The sequence below is a fragment of the Chenopodium quinoa genome, unplaced genomic scaffold (genome assembly GCF_001683475.1).
Source record: "Chenopodium quinoa cultivar QQ74 unplaced genomic scaffold, ASM168347v1, whole genome shotgun sequence".
NCBI classification, from domain to species: Eukaryota; Viridiplantae; Streptophyta; class Magnoliopsida; order Caryophyllales; family Amaranthaceae; genus Chenopodium; species Chenopodium quinoa.
In genome coordinates, this window is record NW_018743331.1 from 8,643,208 (window position 1) to 8,666,476 (window position 23,269).

General features: G+C 42.7%; 1 long non-coding RNA gene across 1 annotated transcript in view; it reads left to right on the top strand.

Annotated features, from left to right (window-relative positions):
- The window catches only part of LOC110737892, a 30,547-nt gene extending 21,072 nt beyond the window's left edge, over positions 1-9,475 (top strand). The window contains exon 3 of the long non-coding RNA XR_002514507.1: positions 9,218-9,475. This is a non-coding gene — a long non-coding RNA (uncharacterized LOC110737892). The remainder of the gene's footprint in view (positions 1-9,217) is intronic.
- The last annotated feature ends 13,794 nt before the right edge of the window (positions 9,476-23,269 follow it).

The following is a 23,269-nucleotide window of genomic DNA, read 5'->3' on the forward strand; positions in this document are numbered from 1 at the left end:
TTTTGATAGCTTGGAAAAAATAGAGTCACTTGTCACCTGACCGGCTGAGGAATCTCCCCAATGCCACCCGATAACCTGTTAACTTCTGAACTTCTTTGACAAAGCAGGGTGACTTCATGTCAATGACCGTTTGTATCTTCTCTGGGTTAGCCTCTATTCCCCTTTGATCAATTAAAAATCCGAGAAACTTCCCAGACTCAACACCAAAGACAAACTTCTTTGGATTAAGCATGACCTTGTGCCGCCTGAGTGTGGTGAAGGTTTCTCAGAGGTCAGCAAGGTGATCCGTCTATAGCTTGGATTTGACTAGCATGTCATCAATGTACGCCTCTACATTCCTCCCAATTTGATTAATGAAGACTGTATTAATCATTCATTGGAAAGTAGCAGGCACATTTTTAAACCAAACGGCATCACTATATAGTAGAATAACCCCTGATCAGTGACGAATGCTGTCTTCTCTTGATCTTATTTCCACAAGGGTATCTGGTGAAATCCTAAGTAGGCATCCATAAAGCTCATCAAAGCATGTCCGGCTATAACTATCCTTCGGACATGCCTTGTTCAAGTCAGTGTAATCAACACACATGCGCCAGGTACCATTCGGCTTTTTTATAAGCACAACATTCGCAACCCAATCTGGGAAGTGACACTGCCGAATGAGCCTGGCGTCTAACAGCTTTTCCACTTTGACGGCTGCCGTGTGACTTCTCTCCTCGCCGTGGTTTCTTTTCTTTTGCCTAACCGGCTTCTTTTTGGGATCCACGGCGAGCTTGTGGACAGCTAGATCCAAGCTGATGCCTGACATCTCTTCCACTTCAAATGCAAAGATGTCTTTGAATTCCTTCAACAAATGTGCAAGTCTGCACCCAACTTCGCAAAAGCAACCGTCCCCACCTTAACAGTACGCTCCGAACATGTGTCATCCAGAGTAATATCAATATGTTCACCACTCGGCTGGGGACGGAGTTTATCCGATCGTTCCCCGGTCAGTGATTGCTATTGCTTTTCCTTCTTCACGGCCACCAGCTGGTTGGCCTTTCTCTTTTTGCCGACTGCTGGTGGATCAGGCTCAGCTTCCTTGACATCATCAAGGTCTATTGGCTCCTCACCCTGGCCGGTTGCGGCCACTATGGGCTTGACGTCTAAGAGGTAGCACTCTCTAGCCGTCTTCTGGTCCCCGTTCAGGGAGCCAACAGACCCATCATCCTTCTCAAATTTCAACAGCATGAGGGATGGAATAATGACGGCCTTGGATTCGTTCAGAGTTGGATGGCCCAATATTAGATTATAGGCAGTCAGCTCCTCTACGACCAAGAACCGGACTACCATGTGGCGTCCCTCTCTTTTCTCCCCCAGCCGGATGGGTAGGTTAATTTGTCCGACTGGGCGCACAACTCCACCCCTAAAACCAACCAAGGGGTGAGAAACCTTGTGCATGCTACCGGGCTTGTATTTCATCTTTGACAAGCACTTGTAGCTGATGATGTCAGACGAGCTTCCGGTGTCAATGAGGATCCGGCCGACCTTCTGGTTGGCCACTTTCCACTCAATGACAATGGGGTCATCATGCGGTAGGCGGACCTTGCCCCTGTCCTTTTCAGTGATGATGACCTCAGGGAAGGTGTCAGTAGACGCCTGGCCCTCATCAACTAAAATGACGTCCTGCCGTCTGACATGGTCCTTGGTGAACATGATGGTTGGGCCCCCTCCAACAAAGCCGACTGCTCTTTGTCAGTTTCCGAACTACTAGCAGGTTAGGCATCCTTTTTAGACGACTGCTCGGATTTTGTCTTCAAGGTCACCTTAGACTTCAGGATGTAAGACTTTAACACCCCCTTATCAGCAAACGATCCAACAGCCACTTGAGACTATAGCAGCCGTTGGTGTCGTGGAAAATATCCTCATGGAAGTGGCAGTACTTGTTTTTGTTCTGATTTTTGGCGGAACCTTTCATAGCAACGGGCTTCTCTATGGTCACCCCGTCCTTTATCTCCATGAGGATGGAGTAGCAGTCTTTGTTAAACTTGTACTTTAGGACGTACGGTTAAAACTTTTTATTTTTCTTCTAGGACGGCTAATCAGAGTCATCAACCGCCCAGATCACTTTTCTCTTCTTACTCTCTTCAGCTTTCGTTACCGGCTGAGCTTGCCGACTCTCTTTTTTGTCACTTGTATATAGGCTTCCGCCTCCATCAGCGTTTTCTAGAGGGTGGCAACCCTCTTTTTGATGAGGTCAAACTTAAAAGTCGACCCGTCCTTCAGACCCTTGAAGAAGTCTGTATAAGCCACATCGTTAGACAGCCCTTGAATCTGGATTCTCACTAGATTGAACCGCCTAACGTATGACCACAACCCTTCTATCCCCCTATTACACTGCACCCAAGTCAAGACTTGTTTTCTTAGCAGGGATATTCATAGAAAAGTTAGAAGCAAACAACAACGCAAGCGTCTTGAAGCTATTGATACAGTCTGCTAGCAATTTTCCGAACCATTGTTTGGGGATGCCCTTCAATGTAGCCGGGAAGCATCGGCACCAGGTGGCATCATCCAACCCTTGCAAGTACATGAGGTTGGTGTAGGCCATGAGGTGGTCTTCAGGGTTGGTAGTACCATCATAAGTACCCACCATGACACTGTTAACCTTGGTCGGCTGTGCCGCTTCGGTTATTTCCTTGGAGAACGCAAAAGGTTGTTCCCCAAGTTTTAGCAGACGGAGCTGTCAGTCCAAAGGTTGGACATTTTGTGCCACCTGACCCACAAAGAGGGTCGGTTGCATGTAAGATTGTCCATACGGCATGTATGGCTGTTGAGGCACATATAGGGCCAAATGGATCATCTGAGGGCCAGTGTAGAAAGACGGGTCGTATGACTGACTCTCTAGTAGAGATTGAGAATATCTCATTGAGGTATTCTGGAAGCTATTTGGGTAACTCGACGTTGTAGCCGACTCAGACACTTGCTGGATTCTCTTCTGCTCGATTAGGAACCGGGCATCAGAGTATGTCTTCTTTGAGCCATCCGGCTGGACATGCCAGATGGCCTTCCTCTTCCCTGTCTCAAGGAATCGGATCTTGGAAAGATCAATCAAGGGTCGTTTCCCATCCTTTTATTTAGGATGTGAAGTGGGCTCTCGGTCCCTAACTAGCTTGTTCTTCTCAGAGAGAGAAGGCTTCATGGCCGACTAACCCCTGTTGGAGCCAGTCGTCCTCTTGTTGATCAGTCCTTTATCTCCCCCTTGAAACTTGTCATGAATTTCATGAGTTCGTCTCGAGTGATTGGGGATGTGCCTTCTGTCGCCTGGTGTTGTCCAGACGGCTGTCCGGATGATTTACTTGGACCAGCTTGATCATCGCCCCGTTCCCTTCTTCCCTTGGGACGGGTGCGTCTGGTTCTGAGTGACCCATTAGTGGCCACATACATTTCGACTTCAAAGTCGTCACCACTGTCATGGTCCGAATAGACCTCAGCTTTGGTCGTAGGCTGTTTTTCATTAGGAGGCAGTACAGACTGTTGTGAAGCTATCTTAGAGGTACTCTCCCAATAGACAGCGCCAAATGTTTCGGGGTTTTCTGTGTCCCTCGGGAGAGTTACGTCACTATGTCTGGATTCTGGGAGCATATACCTGCAAAACAACGGAGACTCCGGTTGGGCGGAGTTCCGCCTCCGACGATCAAGTTAGAACAAGTCAAAAAATGTAAAAAGGTGCGGAAAGTAAAGTGAGATCTTCTCGGATTCCGAGATTAGGTGTTTTCTTTGAGGTGAGAGAATTCAGTGTTTTTTTTATAATTGAATGTGTCCCCAAAGTGGGGTAACTCTCCCTATTTATAGGGTCATTGGGATTTGTGCCCCTGTCCTAGGTTACGAAAACCTAGGACTAATGGGTTGCGCCGTTTTAGGGCGGTCTAGGTAGTTGGGTCTTAAAGGCCACCAATTCCATATGGGGTATCTGCCTGCCATGTGTCTAGCTCTGGTAGGTCCACTTTGGGCTCTCCTAGGGTGACATGTGTCACGCTCTGGTTGGTCCATGTGGCGAGGTAAAAATACCCAAATCACTATTAATTGTTAATAATTTCAATAACATAATTAATTAAAAGAATTAAATTAAAGAGTTAGAAAAATTGATTTCACCCTCGGGATTGTACCTTCACGCCTTAGTCTAAAAGGTAGAACCTTCAGACCTTGTTTTGGACTTTGAATTACTTGAATAGGATTAGAAATAAAACTAAGAACAATAAAAGTTGTACGTTAAAGCTTTACATCTAAGCCTTTTTAGGTCGTATGGGACTGAAAAATAGTTTTTGGGATGTCAAATTCACCTCCTTAAAAATTAGAAAATAGTGATGTATTTATAAGATTAAAATCTGGTAAAGATAGAATTTTAAAAGAAGATAGATTTTTGAAAACACGTTGCGCGGGTCAACAATATTGCGGTTTTTGTTTTTATCATAACTTTTGATCCAGAATTCGAAATAAAATAAATATATGTATATATATTGTTGGAAACCTTTGGAAGTTTACTTTCCAACCCAAATAGAATCAGATTAAAATCTTTTGTAGAATTTGAGATATAATCGAAGTAAGTGGAACGGTGTTAGTTTTGGATAGAGTTTAGTATTTTTGATCATATCTTTTTCGTTTCAAATCGGAATTGGGATTATGATATATCATTGGAAAGCTTATTTCAAGATCTATCCAACCATCTCTGATTTGGATAAAAATTATGAGACACAAAATTCAAATTTAATCAGTTTTGTGCTGTAGTAATGAAAAGAGGAAAATGGGCTAGATATGTGGATTTTGGGCTAACAAAATGATTTGGGCTAAGAAAATAGATAAAATGGCTTAGAAAATTATATTGGGTTAGAACAAAAGGACTATTCAAGTAATTCTTAGATGTCGTAATTACATGTTATCGTTTACCAAAAGTTATAATTCACAAACTATTATATAATAGACAAAAAAATGAAAATTAAAGTGAGATTCAGTAGTGAATTTTATGTATTCCTACCTTTTAAAAAGTATGAGAGATCTCTTATGAATAGTGTGAGGATATTTATACTCTTTAAAATGTTTGTTAACATACTTACTCCTATTTATAAGTTTAAGAAGCTCGTTTTTTCCCTATCCCTATCTACTTTTAAGAGTATGAGAGAGCTTTTATGAATAAAGTGAGGACATTTATACCCCTTAAATTGTTTATTAACATACTTACCCCTATTTATAAGTTTAAAAAGCTCTTTTTTCTTACATAAAAATGTTTGTTTACATATTTGCCCTTATTTATAAGTTTAAGAAGCTTTCTTTTTCTTATTAATACATTTCCCTAATAAGTATTCCTAGGTAGTAGTATATCAGCCTTAAAAAAAACAAAAAAAAAAGACATTTACGTTTCTAAATCTAAACATTTACCTTTCGAGAACTTAAAAATTTTTGTCGCTTTCTCACTAAATCTAAACTAACTCTACTAATCTTCTATATGCAAACAATTATAATAGAATAGCATGCAAATTCACTACGACCAATTGTAAAAAAGCCTTTTCAAAGACTAGCTATAGTGCGCATCGCGTGTGTGAGAATCCCTAGTAAGAATATAAATATTATTAATTATAGTTCGGATAATAACAATGCAATAACTTGCTTAGTTAGGTGCATGGAATGGATCCAAGAACTAGTTACAATTTAATTTAGAATTATAATATTCAATCGAGCAAAGCAATATCAATAATCGAGAGTTTAAATTAATTAAATTATAAAAAATAATTGTTTGATATTAGAGATTTTATCCAAAAATACAAATTAAAAAATAAAATAATAATTTACAATTTTGGATTCATTATAAATCATGCATCGTAAGGACTTACATCTAGGAGACTCTCAAGCTAAGATACCTTCAATTCATACCCCCGGGTTGACTTTCAGCTCTGGTCTCATCAGTATTATAGACCGAAGGTTGTTGCCTTAGAAAGGATGCAACTAAGCCGCTTGAGAAAGTAGATAGAGAGAAGGGAGTGTTGATCCGGCAGTTTCAACACGGGTTCCTCTGTTATGGCTCGCTAAAGCTTCTTTTCATTCTTCATTTGAGCATTTGCTTCTTGTCTTGCTGACCCTGGGATTGGCAAGGAATTCATTTAATTAGCTAATAAGTAAAGCTAGATCTTTTGAAGAGCCCATAGCCCAACCCCCATTAGACAACCTCTAACAGGATAGCTAGACTACTGGAGCTAAAACTTCAACTAGATAGGCTATCTCTCCATGAGTGGAAACTAGGTGTATGTCAACTGCCCCTCTTCCTAAAACCGCGGTTACAAGAGAAGGAAGGAAAAGGGCACTCTCCGCTGCATTGGCACTGGATGTCTTTAGGATTTCAACAGAATAGTCCCTTTTTTAATGAATGGCGGGGAACTTTCCTAAGCGTAATAACTTACTTGCCTTATCCTATCCCTTCCCTATTGGTCGAGTAAGAAAATCTCTCCACTTGAGAGACACTCGTCTGGAGACTCCAACTCCCAGGAACTCTCTCTCTCTCTCTCTGCAAGAGAACTATCACTTTCCTAATAAATTGAAAACCTATATTTCTTTCTCGCCTGAAGGCACAGGCAGGCCTATCTCATAGGTGGTTCAGGATCAACGGATGCCTAATAATACAATCCATCAAATCTAAGACAGTGGGTATAGACCATGGTGCAACTATTATTTTGACATCTCCGATCAAGTAATTTTTCATTTCGTTTTCCTTAAGTTATTGGAACCAACAAGTAACAATTTAGAAGCGAAATAATTGATTTGTTGTTTCCTAAATCAAGTGATTATACAACTGCTTTAGCAATTGAATTCGAACATGATTTTCATCATTCGATCATTATTATATTTTACCAACATTTTATTTGTAAGGTTTAAGAACGCTACTACTAACTAAGCCCTTATCTAATTCTCATCTATAAAAAAAATTTTATTGCACTATGAATGGTTTTACGCTTGCCAATGCATTACTTTGGCTATTAATAACTTTAATTATACTTTTGTAAAAATTATTAAAAGTTGATATTTGAAAAGTAGATTTGGATACGAATCCAACTAGATCCCACTTGACTATATTTTTCATTACGAATATATCACAAAAGGAGGTCAAACAAGGTTATGTGAATAGTGTAAAGTCCTTATAGTGCAATCAAAGAAAAACGGAGGAAGTACGTACTTGAATTAATAATAATAATAATAATAATAATATTTTTTTTTGAAAGCAATAATAATAATAATAATAATAATAATAATAATAATAATAATAATAATAATAATAATAATAATAATAATAATAATAATAATAATAATGTTATGTAGAATTGTAATTAATACTTTGTAATTCACATTTGACTATCTGAGGTAGGTTCTTTTTAGGAGAAAAGGATGAAAAACAAACAGAATAAATTAAAAATAAAAACCAAAAAAAAAAACCACAGAATTGATCATCTTACCAAACCTAGACATTATTGTCCTACATTTGCAAACCCCTAAGCCTCTACCTAAAACTAGAGCTTGCAAAAATCTACACGGAACACGAAAAAAACGGGTTAGTGTCAAGTGTTTTAAACACGTTTAATTAAACAGGTCAGCACGACACGACACGTTTAATTAAACAGGTTGGGTTAGTGTTGAGATTTTCAACACGAAATTAACACGACCTAACCCGCCTAACATAAAAACCCAATAGTTTATGAAATTATTGATAAATATATTGAATAAGGCCAATATTTTTCAATTCAACACGACACAAACCGAACACGAAAAAAGCGAGTTAGTGTTGAGAGTTTTCAACACGATTAATTAATTGGGTCAACACGACACGACATGTTTATTAAATGTGTCGGATTAATGTTAACCTTCTCCAACCCGTTTAATTTCTGACACAAAAACGAACACGACACGATTGATATGTCTACCTAAAACACATTACAATATTCTGACATATATAGAGCATTTAAATTGGAAGCCCCATTTTATTAGGGGCCTTGTTTTTTGTCCCTTGCTAGACATGCTTAGAGGCGGGCTAGTCAAGTCCTTGATGCTTTGAAGGCATTTGTGGTGGCTTTGCAACATGATAATGTACAACATACATGATAGGTTAATTGTAAGTGTGGAGATATGATTTGTTGATAGTCTGTGTTACAACATGTTGCGAAGGAGTGAACAAACGTGCTCGAAAACCTGAAAAGTTTCTCATTTACTTTGTAATTATTATTAAATTCTCAAATTTACTTAATATGTTTATTATATACCCTTTTTATACGAGTATGATGCACTCAAAGGAGACAATTTAGTTGTGTTCTCTTAAGCTGTTATACTTTGCTAAAATCATCTCTATTTAATAATTAATTATTAATAATTAATAACTTATAACTAATTAAGAACTACATAAATTAGAAACAAAAAAATTATAAATTATAAAAAATTGAAAAATTAAAAAGCTACATTAGTAGCATTTGTCATGGACTCATGGTAATAATAATAGTAACAATAATTATAATGATAATGAATAATTATAACAATTAAACAACAACAACAACAACCGCAGCAACAGCAGCAACAACAACAGCAGAAAAAGCAACAGATGCAACAACATTGTCAACAACAACAACAATGACAACAATTGCTCTACTCTGCTGAAAACCACTCTGCTCAGAAGCTCATAAGAACATAATATTAGATAGTATGTCTATTATGCTACATATTACCCCTTGGGGCAAATCTGGTGAGTGGACTTGAGAGGTTCTGCATGTGGGGTCAAGTGCAAGCACCCAGTTCTTGGTAAATTGATTTTATTCTTGGCATGTTAAGGAATTGATTTGATTTATGTGTGTATTTACTGTTATTAGCATTAATATTAGTAATGTGCTAGATTGATCATGATTACTGTTTGGGCCAAGTCCATTGTCCTAAGCCCAATGACATAAAATGACGAAAATAGCTCTCCATGATCCAGCCCATCATTAGTCATGGCAAAGTAAAGCACCCAGTTCTTGAAAATTACATCTATAAATAGCTCATCATTCATTAATGATGGAGATTTTTTCTGAATTCTCTCTCCTTTTTCACTCTATTTTCTCTCTCTAAGTACTCTCTCTCTACTTTCTCTCTAGAAAGTACATTCGCTAACTTAAGCATCGAAGAGGCTTTCCCGAGTCACACCCCGGGACAGCTAACTTTCTCTGCTTTGCAGGCCGAGCCCTCGGATGTCCAGAAACAATTACACATGCCTTTTTTTTCAATTTTTTTTTTTTTTTTTTTTTTTTTTTTTTTTTTTTTTGGTTTTTTAAAGTTCAAAGTCTGTATTTGTATTTAAGCCAAGATGGAAGTTCAAATATTGAGATAACTAGTGTGATTCTTGGCATAAGGTCGTTAAATCATTAAAGGTACGCATGAATATCATTCTCTCTATGCAGAGAAAGTAAATTGGTAAGCTTGATTTTCATGTTAAGATTAGAGTTGATTTGTTGTAGCTTTTCATATATGATATTTGTTTCGGGGTTTTCTGATGTCCTGCGGGAGAGTTACAACACCGAGACTGGAACTGGACGCCTGTACCTGCAAAATAACGGAGACTCCTGGGAGCTCCGCCTCCAACGGTCAAGTTAGTACTTGTTTGAGGAGTAATAAGTGCGGAAATTAAAGGGGGAAGATCTGGTTCCTCTAGGGGAGGAGAGATCAATGTGTTCAGACTTCTCTAGGTGAGAGTAATTAATTGCTTAATCCCCTTTAATGAGGATTAATTAAGTATTTATAGTCTTGAGAAGCGTGCCACTCTCTAGGTTTAGGGTAAACCTAGGGCTGACTGGGCCTCTAAACAGGATTGGGCCTTGTTGGCCGGTTTTCCCATTTGGCATGGGTGGACACGTGGCGTGTCTCGATTGGTCCGTAGAGGACGTATCTGTGATTGACACGTGGCAGGCTCCTATTGGCCTACGTGAAGGACACGTGGCGGAACCTGGTTGGTCCACTTGTCAGAAAGTGATTGGTGGATAAAAATCCCCTAATCATTTGCCCCTCACAGGTGGCACGTGACTGGTCACGTGTCACCTGTGACAGGCGTCGCATGGTGACAGGCGACGGCCTGCTGCAGGTGGCACCTTGCAAATGGCCGAGAGATTTTCCCGCCCAAATTTTGAATTTGGAAGCGACCCTTTGCCTTCTCACTGTGCTTATATAAGGAAGTGTTGGCTTCGGTCATTTTCACATTTGAGAACTTTGCGAGAGAACATTCGGACCCCTGAACTTGCTCTGACACTTTGGACTTTTGTTGCCTACCGCCTGCTCTGACAAGCCGTTTGCAAAGGATTTCAGAATTTCATCAGTCGTCACTCGTTCAGGTAACCGTCGGCTCTCTTATTCTTAATTTTTTTTTTCTTATTATTATTTTTTGAAATGGCACCATGGAAGCACACGACACGACCTAAGTTAGTGATCAGCCGGTCACCGGGGACGGCTGAATCTAGGACTAGGAGTGCCGCCTGCCCTTTTCTGGACCCATCTTTGCCCTTTATACAAAGTCCGACTGTATCTGTGTCTATGTAGAACGTGATGGCCAGAACAAAAAAGACTGCTAGGATCTCAAACTCGGACGGCTCCTCCCAAAGGGTGCCCATTAGTGAAACGTCTGACCAGGCGCCAGATGTAGAAGGGAAACAAGGCGGCTGCCAAGCCGTCAGTTCTGAGGGAGGGGTCAAGGTGGTCCCTTCCCATTTCACCGTTGATATGTCTAACTTTTCTCCTGCTTCTAAGGGAGAGGAGGCGGGCCCCTCTGGGAGAGGGGAGGAGTCGTCCTCTTCGGACTCGTCAGAGGACGAGTCCGAGTCCAGCTCTTCTGGCCACGCTTCTCCAGGCTCAGAAGAAAGAAACAGCCTCCTACAAGAGGCGAGGCTTTCTCATGCAGTTGAGAAGGGGGGAAATTGGGCGGAGCCATCCGCCTCTTACAGAGAGGAAAACACCCCCTACTACTGCACGGTACCCCGGGGCCGGATCGCGGCCATGAAAGACAAAGTGGAGAGCTTTATAGCTAACTACAGAATGGGCCCCGGATTTTTACTGTTCGTGCCGGATCCAGAAGACACTGTCGTCTGGCCGGCTGGTACCAGCTATGATGGCGGCTGCTTTGGCTGCTATGCGGCGGCCATCAAAGCTGGACTGCGCTTCCCATTACATCCGGCTGTTCAGCGGATTTTAGATGGGTATGATTTGGGGTTATGGCAGTTAGCCCCCAACTCTTGGGTAAACGTACTCGGCTATGTGGCCGGGTGCGAAATGTACGGGGTGGAGCCAAGCTTTGAGGCTTTCGCCCACATGAACTATCTCAGCCGGACCCCTAAGTCGGGCGGCACCGGCTGGTATCAATTAACAAGCCATAGGGGCTACCTCATGACGAGAGGTAAGGCGAACAAATGGAAGGATTGGCGGAACACCTTCCTTATCATCGAGGGTTCAGACACGGAGCTGAACAAACGCTTTAACAAGTGGAATAGGGATCCGCCTCTTCTCGCAGGCGGCCGCAGCATGCCGCCTGTTCCCCCAAAGGCTAAAAAAGAGATCCTAGACAAAGGACTCTTCAAAGTAGAGACTAGGGTGAACTCTACTTCAGGGGTACGAGAGCAAGTACCCCTGAACTGCGTCCCGAGCTTCAAGTGGCTCTATGACGAGTACTTTTTGGCCGCCTGTGGCCTCAACAGTCGGTGCTCTAGAGGTAGCCGGCCTGACAAATACTCTGTTTTTTTTTTTTCACGCCTTGTTTACTTGGGATTTTTACTAACTTTGCTGTTTATTTTTTGCAGCTGACGCCATGAGTAAAATAACAGCATCCAAGACTGCGGCGGCCATGTTGCGGGCCTCTCTCATGCAACAGTCTTGTACCGACTCCCCCAACAAGGGGGCACCCTTGGTAGGCCTCGAAACTCTTCCTCTTTTAGGAGTTGTTGTCTTATGCATATACTAACTCTTTTTTTTTTTTTTTTTTTTTTTTTTTTTTTTTTTTTTTTTAGTCGGGCACTCCAAAAGCTTCTTCCTCGCAACAGCCGGATCCCAAAGCCCGGAGGACGACTGTTGCAAGCTCTCCTGGGTCTTCCAGGAAAACAGTGGCGGCTGAGGAGCAGCCGGCCACTTCTTCTAAAACTCCGGCGGGGCCGCCTAGAAGTATGGACAACTACTTGTAAAAACTTTTACACTTGCTTCCTTCTTGACTAGGTCTAACTTGCTTTTTTTTTTTTTTACGCTTGATGCAGCCGGCCCTCAGGGGCCTGACTTGGTAGAGGTAGCCAAGTCCATGATCAAAGCAATTCCTCCATCTGAAAGGGAGGCGGTCAGGGGTGTCGGCACCCTTGACCTTGATGGGATTGCAGGGGTCCTTGCTGAGGTGTACTTTTGAGTATTTGAATTCCAGGACGCCTGTTATCTTTTTGTTTGGAAACTGACGCATGTTTTCTCTTTACTTAGGCCCTGCTCCGAGTGAACGACCTTCGCAAGCCGCTTGATCGGAAGAACAAAGAGGTAAAGGCTGCAAAAGCTATGGCCGCCTCTGACTGTGATAAGGCAATGTTTCAAATTGCCCAAAATGAAGTACTGACCATTGATATTCTTTATTATCAGGCGCAGGCTACCGCCGCTGTTCGGGCTCAGTTAGAGGCGGCCCAGAAGAGGAACAGCGAGCTGGAGGCGACCGTCTCCAATCTCAAGGCCGAGCTTAAACCTCTCCGCCAAAAGATGCTCTCATACGAAGCCATGGAGAAATCCTTGGCTAACGTAAAGGAACGCCTGGTGACCCAGGAGAAGAGTCTAACTAAAGAGCTCTCGGAGAAGGCTGAGCAAGAGAAGAGAGAGCTCGTCCGAGAGATGATGGAAGACTCTTCCCAGATCCAGCGCATGACCTGGAGCCGCCTCTTCCCCAGTGCCGACTTTTCCTCGTGGGAAAAAACGTACCGCCAGTGTTCTGAAACATATAATCAAGAGATCCTGGCGGCTGCTGAGGACGAGGCGTTGGAGGAGGCCTTGGTTGAGGATGAGCAGCCGATAGTGGCGCTTGTGCCACTTGGGGGCAAGGCATCGAAAAAGGATGCAGCTGAAGCCGAGTCCAGCAAGAAGAGTGCTGACCAGGCGGCAGCTGCTAATACTGAACTGCCCCCTTCTTAAGCTTTATGTATTCTTTCCACGGCCTGCGTGCCGTTTGCTTGTATTTACCCGGCCAGGGGGCCGGGGTTCTGAATATTTTATTCTTCTTTAATGCAATTTTTGCTTCAAATTTGTCTAAGTGTTGAATATTTGATATTGAATTGTACACTATATCGACTGTTTTGCATGGCCGATTGTAGACAGGTACGGATGGTCCGCCTATGCCCCTGGACGACTGGTTGTCTGTTTCCAAGCTGGGCGATCAGTCGGCCATTTATTCAATCGGTATTGTTCCCGTTTAAAAGATTGGATTACCTTTAGGCAGGCGGTCCTGTTATTAGTAAAATTAACCAAAGGGTTTTCTTACTTAGACTTGTAGGCAGTCTATGACTGGATTACCTTTAGGCAGGCGGTCCTAGTCGCCGAGTGATTGAGTAGTAGAGGTTCCATACCAAGTTTGGGAGAGTGACTATGAGTTAACGTTGGTGTTACTCAGTCGTCCTCATTCTAGATTGAGTAGTAGAGGTACCAGGCGGCAGATGCCGGCTGGACCCCTTGATTCGCCAATGTTTGTTGGCTATTAACTCAAAAGTTGTTAACCTAGCAGGAGTAGTGGTTGAGAGCCCCTGTTTGCTAAAAACAGGCGGACGACTCATACCTTTTAGGCTCCATACTAAGTTTGAGAGAGTGACTATGAGTTAACTTTGGTGTTACTCAGTCGTCCTCATTCTAGATTGAGTAGTAGAGGTACCAGGCGGCAGATGCCGGCTGGACCCCTTGATTCGCCAATGTTTGTTGGCTATTAACTCAAAAGTTGTTAACCTAGCAGGAGTAGTGGTTGAGAGCCCCTGTTTGCTAAAAACATGCGGACGACTCATACCTTTTAGGCTCCATACTAAGTTTGAGAGAGTGACTATGAGTTAACTTTGGTGTTACTCAGTCGCCGTCACTCCTGCTTGAGTAGTAAAGGTACCAGGCGGCGGAGGCCGGCTGAACCTTTTGATTCGCCAATGTTTGTTGGCTATTAACTCAAGAGGTACCCCCTGCATTTATCCCAAGTAATACAGGCGGTAATCCGACTCAGATGTCAACTGTTACCACTAGTTTGGTTAGTGATAAAGTTATCCTTGTCTCAAAAACGGCTACGTGATTGCCCTTGGGGACAGTCGTATAGGTGCCGTGTGATTAGTTTATAGAACAATGTTCCACCCAAAAGGGAGCTGCTCTCTGCGACGAATTTCATCCGGATGGATGCCATCGGACGCCTGCTATAAGATTGGGACAGGTCGAATTGAATTTTTATATTTTGATCAGTTGGCTTGACGCCTGGTCTGATCATGTTTTTTGATAGTTCTTGGTGAACTATATTATGTGAGGGTAGCCGGTCTAGCGGCGTGCCCCTCTTAAATTAAACATAGAGAGTGGCCGACTGTTTGTCAGTTGGCATGCCCCTCTTAAAAATGAATATAAACATGGAGAGTAGCCGACTGTTAGTCAGTTGGCATGCCCCTCTTAATACAAAATTGAATAGTAAGTGCAAACTTTTATTAAGTAGCTCTTTACTTTACATCATTCAAAAGAAATATTTCTTAAGATTATCTACATTCCAAGTTCGAGGCAACGGTTGACCGTCTGGTAATTCCAGACGGTAGGTACCGTCCCTGACTTCCTCATAGATTCGGTAGGGTCCTTCCCAGTTGGGAGTTAGCTTGCCAGACTCATTAGCCCTACCAACTGCTTCCATTTTTCTAAGTACAAAGTCCCCTGCTTTGAGTGGACGCCTGTGTACTTTTTTGTTGTAGGATCTAGTCATTCTCAGGCGATAGATCTCATGACGCAAGACAGCATTGCCCCTCTTTTCAGGAAGTGAGTCTAATGCCAGGCGCATGGCTTCCCAGTTTGCCTCTTCGTCATATAGCATTACTCGAAGAGTCGGCTCGTAGTGTTCTATTGGAAGAACAGCTTCCGCACCATAAGTTAGGAGGAATGGAGTTTCTCCAGTCGCCCCTTTTTCAGTCGTCCTAATAGCCCAGAGAACATGTGGTAGTTCATCCGCCCATAGGCCGCCTGCTCGTTCAATCTTTTTCTTGAGACCGTCTGAGATGATTTTATTAAAGGCTTCTACCTGGCCGTTTGCTTGTGGTCGGCCGACAGATGCAAAGTAGTTTGCAATTCCTTGGTCACCCAACCAGCTTTTGAGAACAGGCGTCTCAAATTGGGGACCATTATCAAAAACCATAGACATGGGAACCCCGAACCGAGTAATGACATTTTTCCAAATGAATGAAATTACATCTTTCGTCTTGATTCCCTTTACAGCCTCCGCCTCTACCCATTTAGTGAAGTAGTCAACGGCAACAAGTATGTACCTCCTGCCGACTGTAGCAGGCGTATATGGACCCAGAATGTCCATGCCCCACTTAGCAAACGGTAGTGGGCTGTGAATGGTAGTGAGGTCAGTAGCCGGTCGGTGAATTAGTTTGCCAAACCTTTGGCACTTGTCACATTTTTTCACCATCTCCATTGCATCTGCTTCCAAAGTAGGCCAAAAGTAGCCATGCCGCCTTGCCCTTTGAGCAAGCGTCCTACCGCCTATATGAGAAGCACAGTAACCAGAGTGAAGATCATCTAGTATCTCTCGTCCCTTTTCTGGAGTAACACACTTTAAGAAGGGTTGAAGGTACCCCTTTTTGTGAAGTTCTCCCTTTATCATTTCAAAACAGGTGGCTCGTTTTTTCAGTGCTGCCGCCTGTTGAGTATCATCCGGCAGTGTACCGTTTGTCAGATATGCCCTGATTGAATCCATCCAGGTTGAGCTTTTGTCTAGGATTCCAATAGGGTTTTCCTCGATGCTTCTCTTCTCCATTACTTCCCAAAAAACAGTTCGAGGAGTATCAGAGGAGGCGGATGACGCTAATTTTGACAGTGCATCCGCCTGGTTGTTTTCTGATCTCGGCACTTGGATCAGATGGAAATCCTCAAGGGAGCCGACTGCTTGTCGGACCGCCTGTAAATACTTGATCATGGCCGGATGGGTTGCTTCGTATTCGCCATTGTACTGACTCACTATCAATTGTGAATCGGAACAGGCGTCTATTTTTCTTGCCCCTGCCGCTTTGCACATGCGGATTCCGGCTAGTAAAGCTTCATATTCTGCCTCATTGTTTGAGGCCTGAAAACTGAAGCGTAGAGCATACTCGTACCTGTCGCCCTCTGGCGACTGACATATGACGCCTGCTCCACAACCATTTGAAGTAGAGCTTCCGTCCACATATACCTTCCATACTTGGTCTGGAACTTGAGAGTCAGGAGGACGAGTCATCTCTACAATAAAATCAGCAAAGGCTTGCCCCTTCACTGCTTTTCTAGGCTCGAATGTAACTTCGAGGCTCTGTATTTCTATGGCCCATTTGATCATTCGGCCTGACGACTCCATGATGGTCAGTGGCCGCTTGATAGGTTGGTCTGTATACACGACGACTGCATGTGCCAAAAAGTAGGGCTTCAATTTTTTAACAGCCATGAAGAGTGCAAGACCAAATTTTTCCACTAGGGGATACCTCAACTCGGCATTTTTCAGTACGTGACTGACAAAGTAGACCGGGAGCTGACAGCCGTCTCTCTCAGCAAGGAGAACAGCGCTTAACGCATGATCAGAGACGGCCAGGTACATGTAGAGTACTTCTTTGGGCAAAGGGCTGACCAGCCTCGGCAAGGATTCTGGAAGGCGGCCTCAGCATCCGTCCCCCATTCAAACCTCGCCTTTTTCTTGATTGCCTGGAAAAAGTATAGGCATTTGTCGCCTGATCGGCTTAGAAATCTTCCTAAGGCCGCCAGACAACCTGTTAACTTCTGAACCTTTCGGATGGTACGAGGCGACTGCATGTCAATGACCGCCTGCACCTTCTCAAGGTTCGCCTCTATTCCTCTCTGATTGATAAGGAATCCGAGAAATTTCCCAGACTCAACTCCAAATACACATTTCTTGGGATTGAGCATGACATGGTGCCGCCTGAGTGTGGCGAAAGTTTCTCGGAGGTCCGACAGATGATCTTTCTGAAGTTTAGTCTTGACAATCATATCATCAATGTATGCCTCGACGTTTCTCCCAATCTGATCAAAGAACACAGTGTTTATCATTCGCTGGAAGGTAGCCGGGGCATTCTTAAGACCAAACGGCATGACCGTGTAACAGTATAACCCCTGATCAGTGACGAAGGCCGTCTTCTCCTGATCTTTCTTCCATAAAGGAATTTGATGGAAACCAGAGTAGGCGTCCATAAAGCTCATCAAAGCGTGGCCGGCTGTTGAGTCGACCAGGCTATCAATTTTAGGCAGAGGGTAACTGTCTTTGGGGCACACCTTGTTTAAGTTTGTGTAGTCTACACACATTCGCCAGGTGTCATTCGGCTTTTTAACAAGCACCACATTTGCAACCCAGTCTGGGAAGTAACATTGCCGAATGAACCCTGCATCAAGTAATTTTTTAACTTCGGCGGCTGCCGCCTGACTTTTTTCTTCGCCATGGTTCCGCTTCTTCTGCCTTACCGGCTTCTTTTTTGGATCACAGCCAGTTTATGTACCGCCAGCTCAGGACTAATGCCTGGCATTTCATGGACTTCGAATGCAAAGATGTCCTTGTATTCTTTCAACAGATTGTGAAAGACATCACCTAGGACCCCTAGAGCAGTCGTCCCAACTTTGACTGTTCTGTCAGGACGGGAGACATCTAGGATCAGGTCCGTATGCTCACCAGCCGGCTGAGGGCGGAATTCATCCGACCGCTCCTCTGCCAATGATTGCTATTTTTTATCTTTTCTTGCGGCCCCCATCTGGGATGCCTTTCTTTTCTTGCCGCCTGCTTCTTGATCAGGCGCATTGTCCTTGACATTGTCAATCTTTCCTCCACTGGACCCAGCGGCCATAACAGTGGGCTTGACATCCGAGAGATAGCACTCTCGTGCCATCCTCTGATCTCCCCTTAGGGAGCCGACTGTTCCATTGTCCCTCTCAAACTTGAGCAACATAAGAGATGGGATTATTACAGCCTTGGAATTATTCAGGGTTGGTCGTCCCAGAATCATGTTGTAGGCCGAGAGTTCTTCTACCACCAGGAACCGGACTACCATGTGTCGGCCTTCCCCTTTTTCACCCAGGCGGATGGGTAGATCTACTCGTCCTACAGGGTGGACGACTCCTCCTCCAAACCCTACTAAAGGGTGGGAGGCCGGATGTATACAATCAGTTTTGTACTTCAATTTTGATAGACATCTGCTACTGATAAGATCTGAGGAGCTTCCGGTATCTATTAGGATTCGGCCAACTCTTTGATTGGCCACTTTACATTCAATGACTATAGGGTCGTCATGCGGCCCCCTGATCCCTCCTAGATCTTCTTCAGTAATGACAATCTCAGGAAATGAATTTTTGGAGGGCCGTTCTGGGTGAACAGAATTTACATCTAGCCGCCTGATATTGGCTTTGTTGCCCCTAATAGTGGGACCTCCTCCTGCGAAGCCGCCTGCAATAGTGTAGACGACTGCATCATCTGTATCAGAGCTGTCGGCCTGTTGATTCTTTTTGGCCGACTGTTTTTTCGAGGAAGTGCTCCCCTTGGATTTCTTGACAAAAGAGTCAAGATCACCTTGCTCAGCCAGGCGGTCTAGGTACCGCATGAGACTGATGCATTCGTTGGTGTGATGACCAACGTCTTCATGATAATCACAGAATTTATCTTGGTTCCGGTTGCTTGCAGAACCCTTCATGGGGACCGGCTTCTCAATAGAGATCCGTCCCTTGATTTCTTTTAGGATAGTTTGGGTATCCTTGCTAAACGCATACTTTGGGGAGTATGGTTTGAATTCTTTTTTCTTCTTCTGGGCCGGCTGTTTAGAGGAATCAGCCGCCCAGACCTCTTTTCTCTTTTTTTCTTTGCTTGACGACTGTATCTGTCGTCCTTCTTTTCTGTCGAACTTTTTCCCGTCCGACTGTTTCACTGTACTACAAAGATCAGTTGCCTGTATATAGGCTTCTGCTTCAATCAAGGCCTCCTGAAGAGTCGCCACCCTCTTTCGAACCAGATCAAATTTGAAGGTCGACCCATCCTTGAGACCCCTAAAAAAGTCAGTATAAGCTACCTCATCCGGTAACCCTTGAATCTGTATTCTCATCAGGTTAAACCGCCTGATGTAGGATCGAAGCCCCTCCTTCTCACCCTGCTGAATTGTTCCCAAATCAAGGGTCGTCTTTTTCGCAGGAATGTTCATGGCGAAGTTGGAGGTGAACAAGTAAGCAAGCGTCCTGAAGTTGTTTACACAACCAGTCGGCAGGTTGCCGAACCATTGCTGTGCAATTCCTTTGAGAGTCGCTGGAAAACACTTGCACCAAGTGGGATCATCCAACCCTTGTAGGTACATTAGGTTGGAGAATGCCATCAGATGATCTTCTGGGTTAGTAGTGCCATCATAGGCGCCTACTAACACATTTTTCACTTTGGCCGGCTGAGCGGCCTCAGTGATTTCCTTGGAGAAGGCCGACGGCTGTTCACCAAGTCTAAGCAACCGTAGCTGTCAGTCCAAAGGCTGGACATTTTTAGCTGCGTGTCCACCAAACGGAGGTGGCTGCATAAAATACTGTTGCTGTGGTACAAACGGTAAGTTTGGTACCGCCTGGTCGCTATGAAAGCCTGACCGACGGGAGGTGCCGCCTGACTGACTCTCATGACACGACTGGGTATGCCTCATCGAGGTATTTCGCAGACTTTCTTGAAAATTTGAAGTAGAGGCCGACTCTGACAGTCGGTCACTCTTCTTCTGTTCTAACAGCAGACGAGCGTCTGTGTATGTTTTCTTCGACCCGTCCGCCTGAATGTGACGAACAGGTTTCCTACTTCCTGCAGGAAAACGGAATTTTGTGAAATCAAGAGCAGGCGGCTCCTGCTTCCTTGGTTTAGGATGAGGAGTCGCCTCCCGCCCTTGAACTGGCTTCCTTTTCAGTGAAGTGGATGGTTTCTTGGCCGACTGTTCCTTGGCCGGAACAGGCTTCTTATTAAGCAACTCTTGAATTTCTCCCTTGAAGTCCCTCATGAAGGTCATGAGTTCGTTCCTTGTGATGGGAGCAGACCCATCATTCGGCTGTTGCCGAACAGGCGGTGCGCCTGCTGGCTCGCTTCCTGTTTGAAGATGCTCCCGCTCCCTCCTTTCGGTATGACGGGTACGTCGGGCCCTTAGGGTCCCGTCTGAAGCTGTGTGAGCTTCAACTTCAAATTCACTCTCGGTATCATGGTCCGACTGAACTTGAGGGTCATCTAGGGGACGCCTCTCTTCAGGAGTCGGTACAGACGTGGATGCCATCTCAGAAGTACTCTCCCCACAGACGGCGCAAAATGTTTCGGGGTTTTCTGATGTCCTGCGGGAGAGTTACAACACCGAGACTGGAACCGGACGCCTGTACCTGCAAAATAACGGAGACTCCTGGGAGCTCCGCCTCCAACGATCAAGTTAGTACTTGTTTGAGGAGTAATAAGTGCGGAAATTAAAGGGGGAAGATCTGGTTCCTCTAGGGGAGGAGAGATCAATGTGTTCAGACTTCTCTAGGTGAGAGTAATTAATTGCTTAATCCCCTTTAATGAGGATTAATTAAGTATTTATAGTCTTGAGAAGCGTGCCACTCTCTAGGTTTAGGGTAAACCTAGGGCTGACTGGGCCTCTAAACAGGATTGGGCCTTGTTGGCCGGTTTTCCCATTTGGCATGGGTGGACACGTGGCGTGTCTCGATTGGTCCGTAGAGGACGTATCTGTGATTGACACGTGGCAGGCTCCTATTGGCCTACGTGAAGGACACGTGGCGGAACCTGGTTGGTCCACTTGTCAGAAAGTGATTGGTGGATAAAAATCCCCTAATCAATATTTGTTTTAAATCTGCTAAAGTTTTGCAAGCTAAATGAATTAACATATTACTCTTAACTTGATCGATGTTGCTTTGTAGCTTAACTTGCCAGTTCATTTTTGAGAAGACATAAGAAAATAATAATAAAGAAAAATAAATTATTGACTGGAAATTTTTCTAACAATAAATAACACATTTCATTCCTAATTTTCCTAATATACCTTTCAACATATTGTTATAGCAAGATGTTTAGCCACGACAAAAATGTCAAGAAAAGTATAATCAATTTGAATTACTTTTTTTTTTTTTCTTTTTTTTTGAAGGGGATCAATTTGAATTACTTCATAAATTTATTGGAATGCTACTTTATATCACTGTTGATAAGGTGTTAGTTGACACATTTTCTTATCTCGAATATGGACTGTTTAGTGTATTAAGTCTACATTGAACTAAGGCCCTGTTCACTTCACCTTATTTTTGCTGAACTGAAGTTATTTTTACTGAACTTAAATTATTTTTACTGAATTGAAATTAATTTTACTGCACTAAAATTATTTTTGCTGAAGTAAAATTATTTTTACTAATTTTCTGTTAAATTTCTTCTTTAAAGTTACTAAATTTTACTGAACTAAAATTACTTTTACTGAACTGAACTTATTTTTGCTGAACAGAAATTATTCATACTGAAATGAAATTAAATTTACTAAATATTATCATTTTACAGTGAAGTGAATAGGGCCTAACATTAATAAAATAAAAAAAAAAGGTGAATGAACAAAATAAATTACGTACTAAAATAATATTGTTATTTCAAATTACGTAACATAATAAAAAATAAACATTAAATTGAATAAATACTTATTACATGTTTTTTAAGCAAACAGTTTTTCCTAATATATATGAAGATCATACATCTAATTATAATAATTGTACTCATACAATAAATATTAATTATTCTTTCAAGGAACTTCTAAAAATAAATTATCTTTTCCGCAATCTAAATCTACATATCTATAATCTAATATATATCATATCATATCACTAATATATAAAGCCGGTCTCGTAGCCAGGTCACGAGACAGCGACACTTGACATTCCAATTTTTTGCCAAGTGTCGCTCAGACGACAAATAGATATTATTATGACACATATGATGATAAGTAAGCAATTTTTGGATAGATTTTATAAGATAAAAATATTATATAAAGTTTTATTATCACTATACTTCTAATATTTCATATACACAAAATTAATCATAATTTTTAATAAATATCCTATAACGCGGTTTTATTTCTATCACAAAATTCGTTTCAAAAAGTTCTTTAAAATGAGATCCATTTATAATATATTTAATTTAGTTAAAAAATAATATAGAATTAGTAAAAATAATTTTGATTTGGTAAAAATACTTTCATTTCAGTAAAAATAATTTAAGTTCAATACAATAATTTAAGTTCAATAGAAATAATTTTGTTCTATAAATAAGCAGTAGGATGTCATATGTCTAAATATCCTGCATTATCAAAAGCCAAAAAGTTTATCCTAAAATTTTATCAAAAATCCGGGCATCGCCCGGGCACAAAACTAGTTTCTTAGTTTGCTTTTCCGTCCCAAACCTTTTTTCTTGAGTTTACCATCGGTATCAGGAGACATAAGGACATGGAGACAAGTACACATAACATGTTCAGCGGCAAGAGCAGACATCCCTTACGCTTCGCATAAGCGATTTTATCCCTCAACGACTAGCACCGTCTTCTCTTATTCCTGTAATGCCACTATAAAGCTTCCTGACTTCCGGACTTGAGCTTCCAATGCTTCACTACGTTACTGAACTCAGTTGACTTACTAGAATCGATTCTTTTCACAGATACGCTGTGCGAAAAGAAGCCCTGTCCTATATCATATTGATATGAGCCCTTGCACCGGACCGGAGGACATACAGATGGCTTGGAAGGGCCTTTTCTTAAATCCTTACTCTAACGAGTAAGCAAGTAAACTACCTTACTTATTTAAGACGAATCCTAGGAGACCTGCTGATCAATAGTATACATCCTTGGGACTGAATGTCATAGCTCGTCCTTTGTCGGGCTGCCTCTGTGCCCAAGCTCGGCCAATGAAGGAAGGCATCTCACCTCGACCTTATGACCCTAGTAAAGTAAAGCCAATGAGCGATTCAAAGAACTAAACTAAAAGGGGGAAGGAAGAACTTTTGGGATAGAGTTTCTTCTTCAAG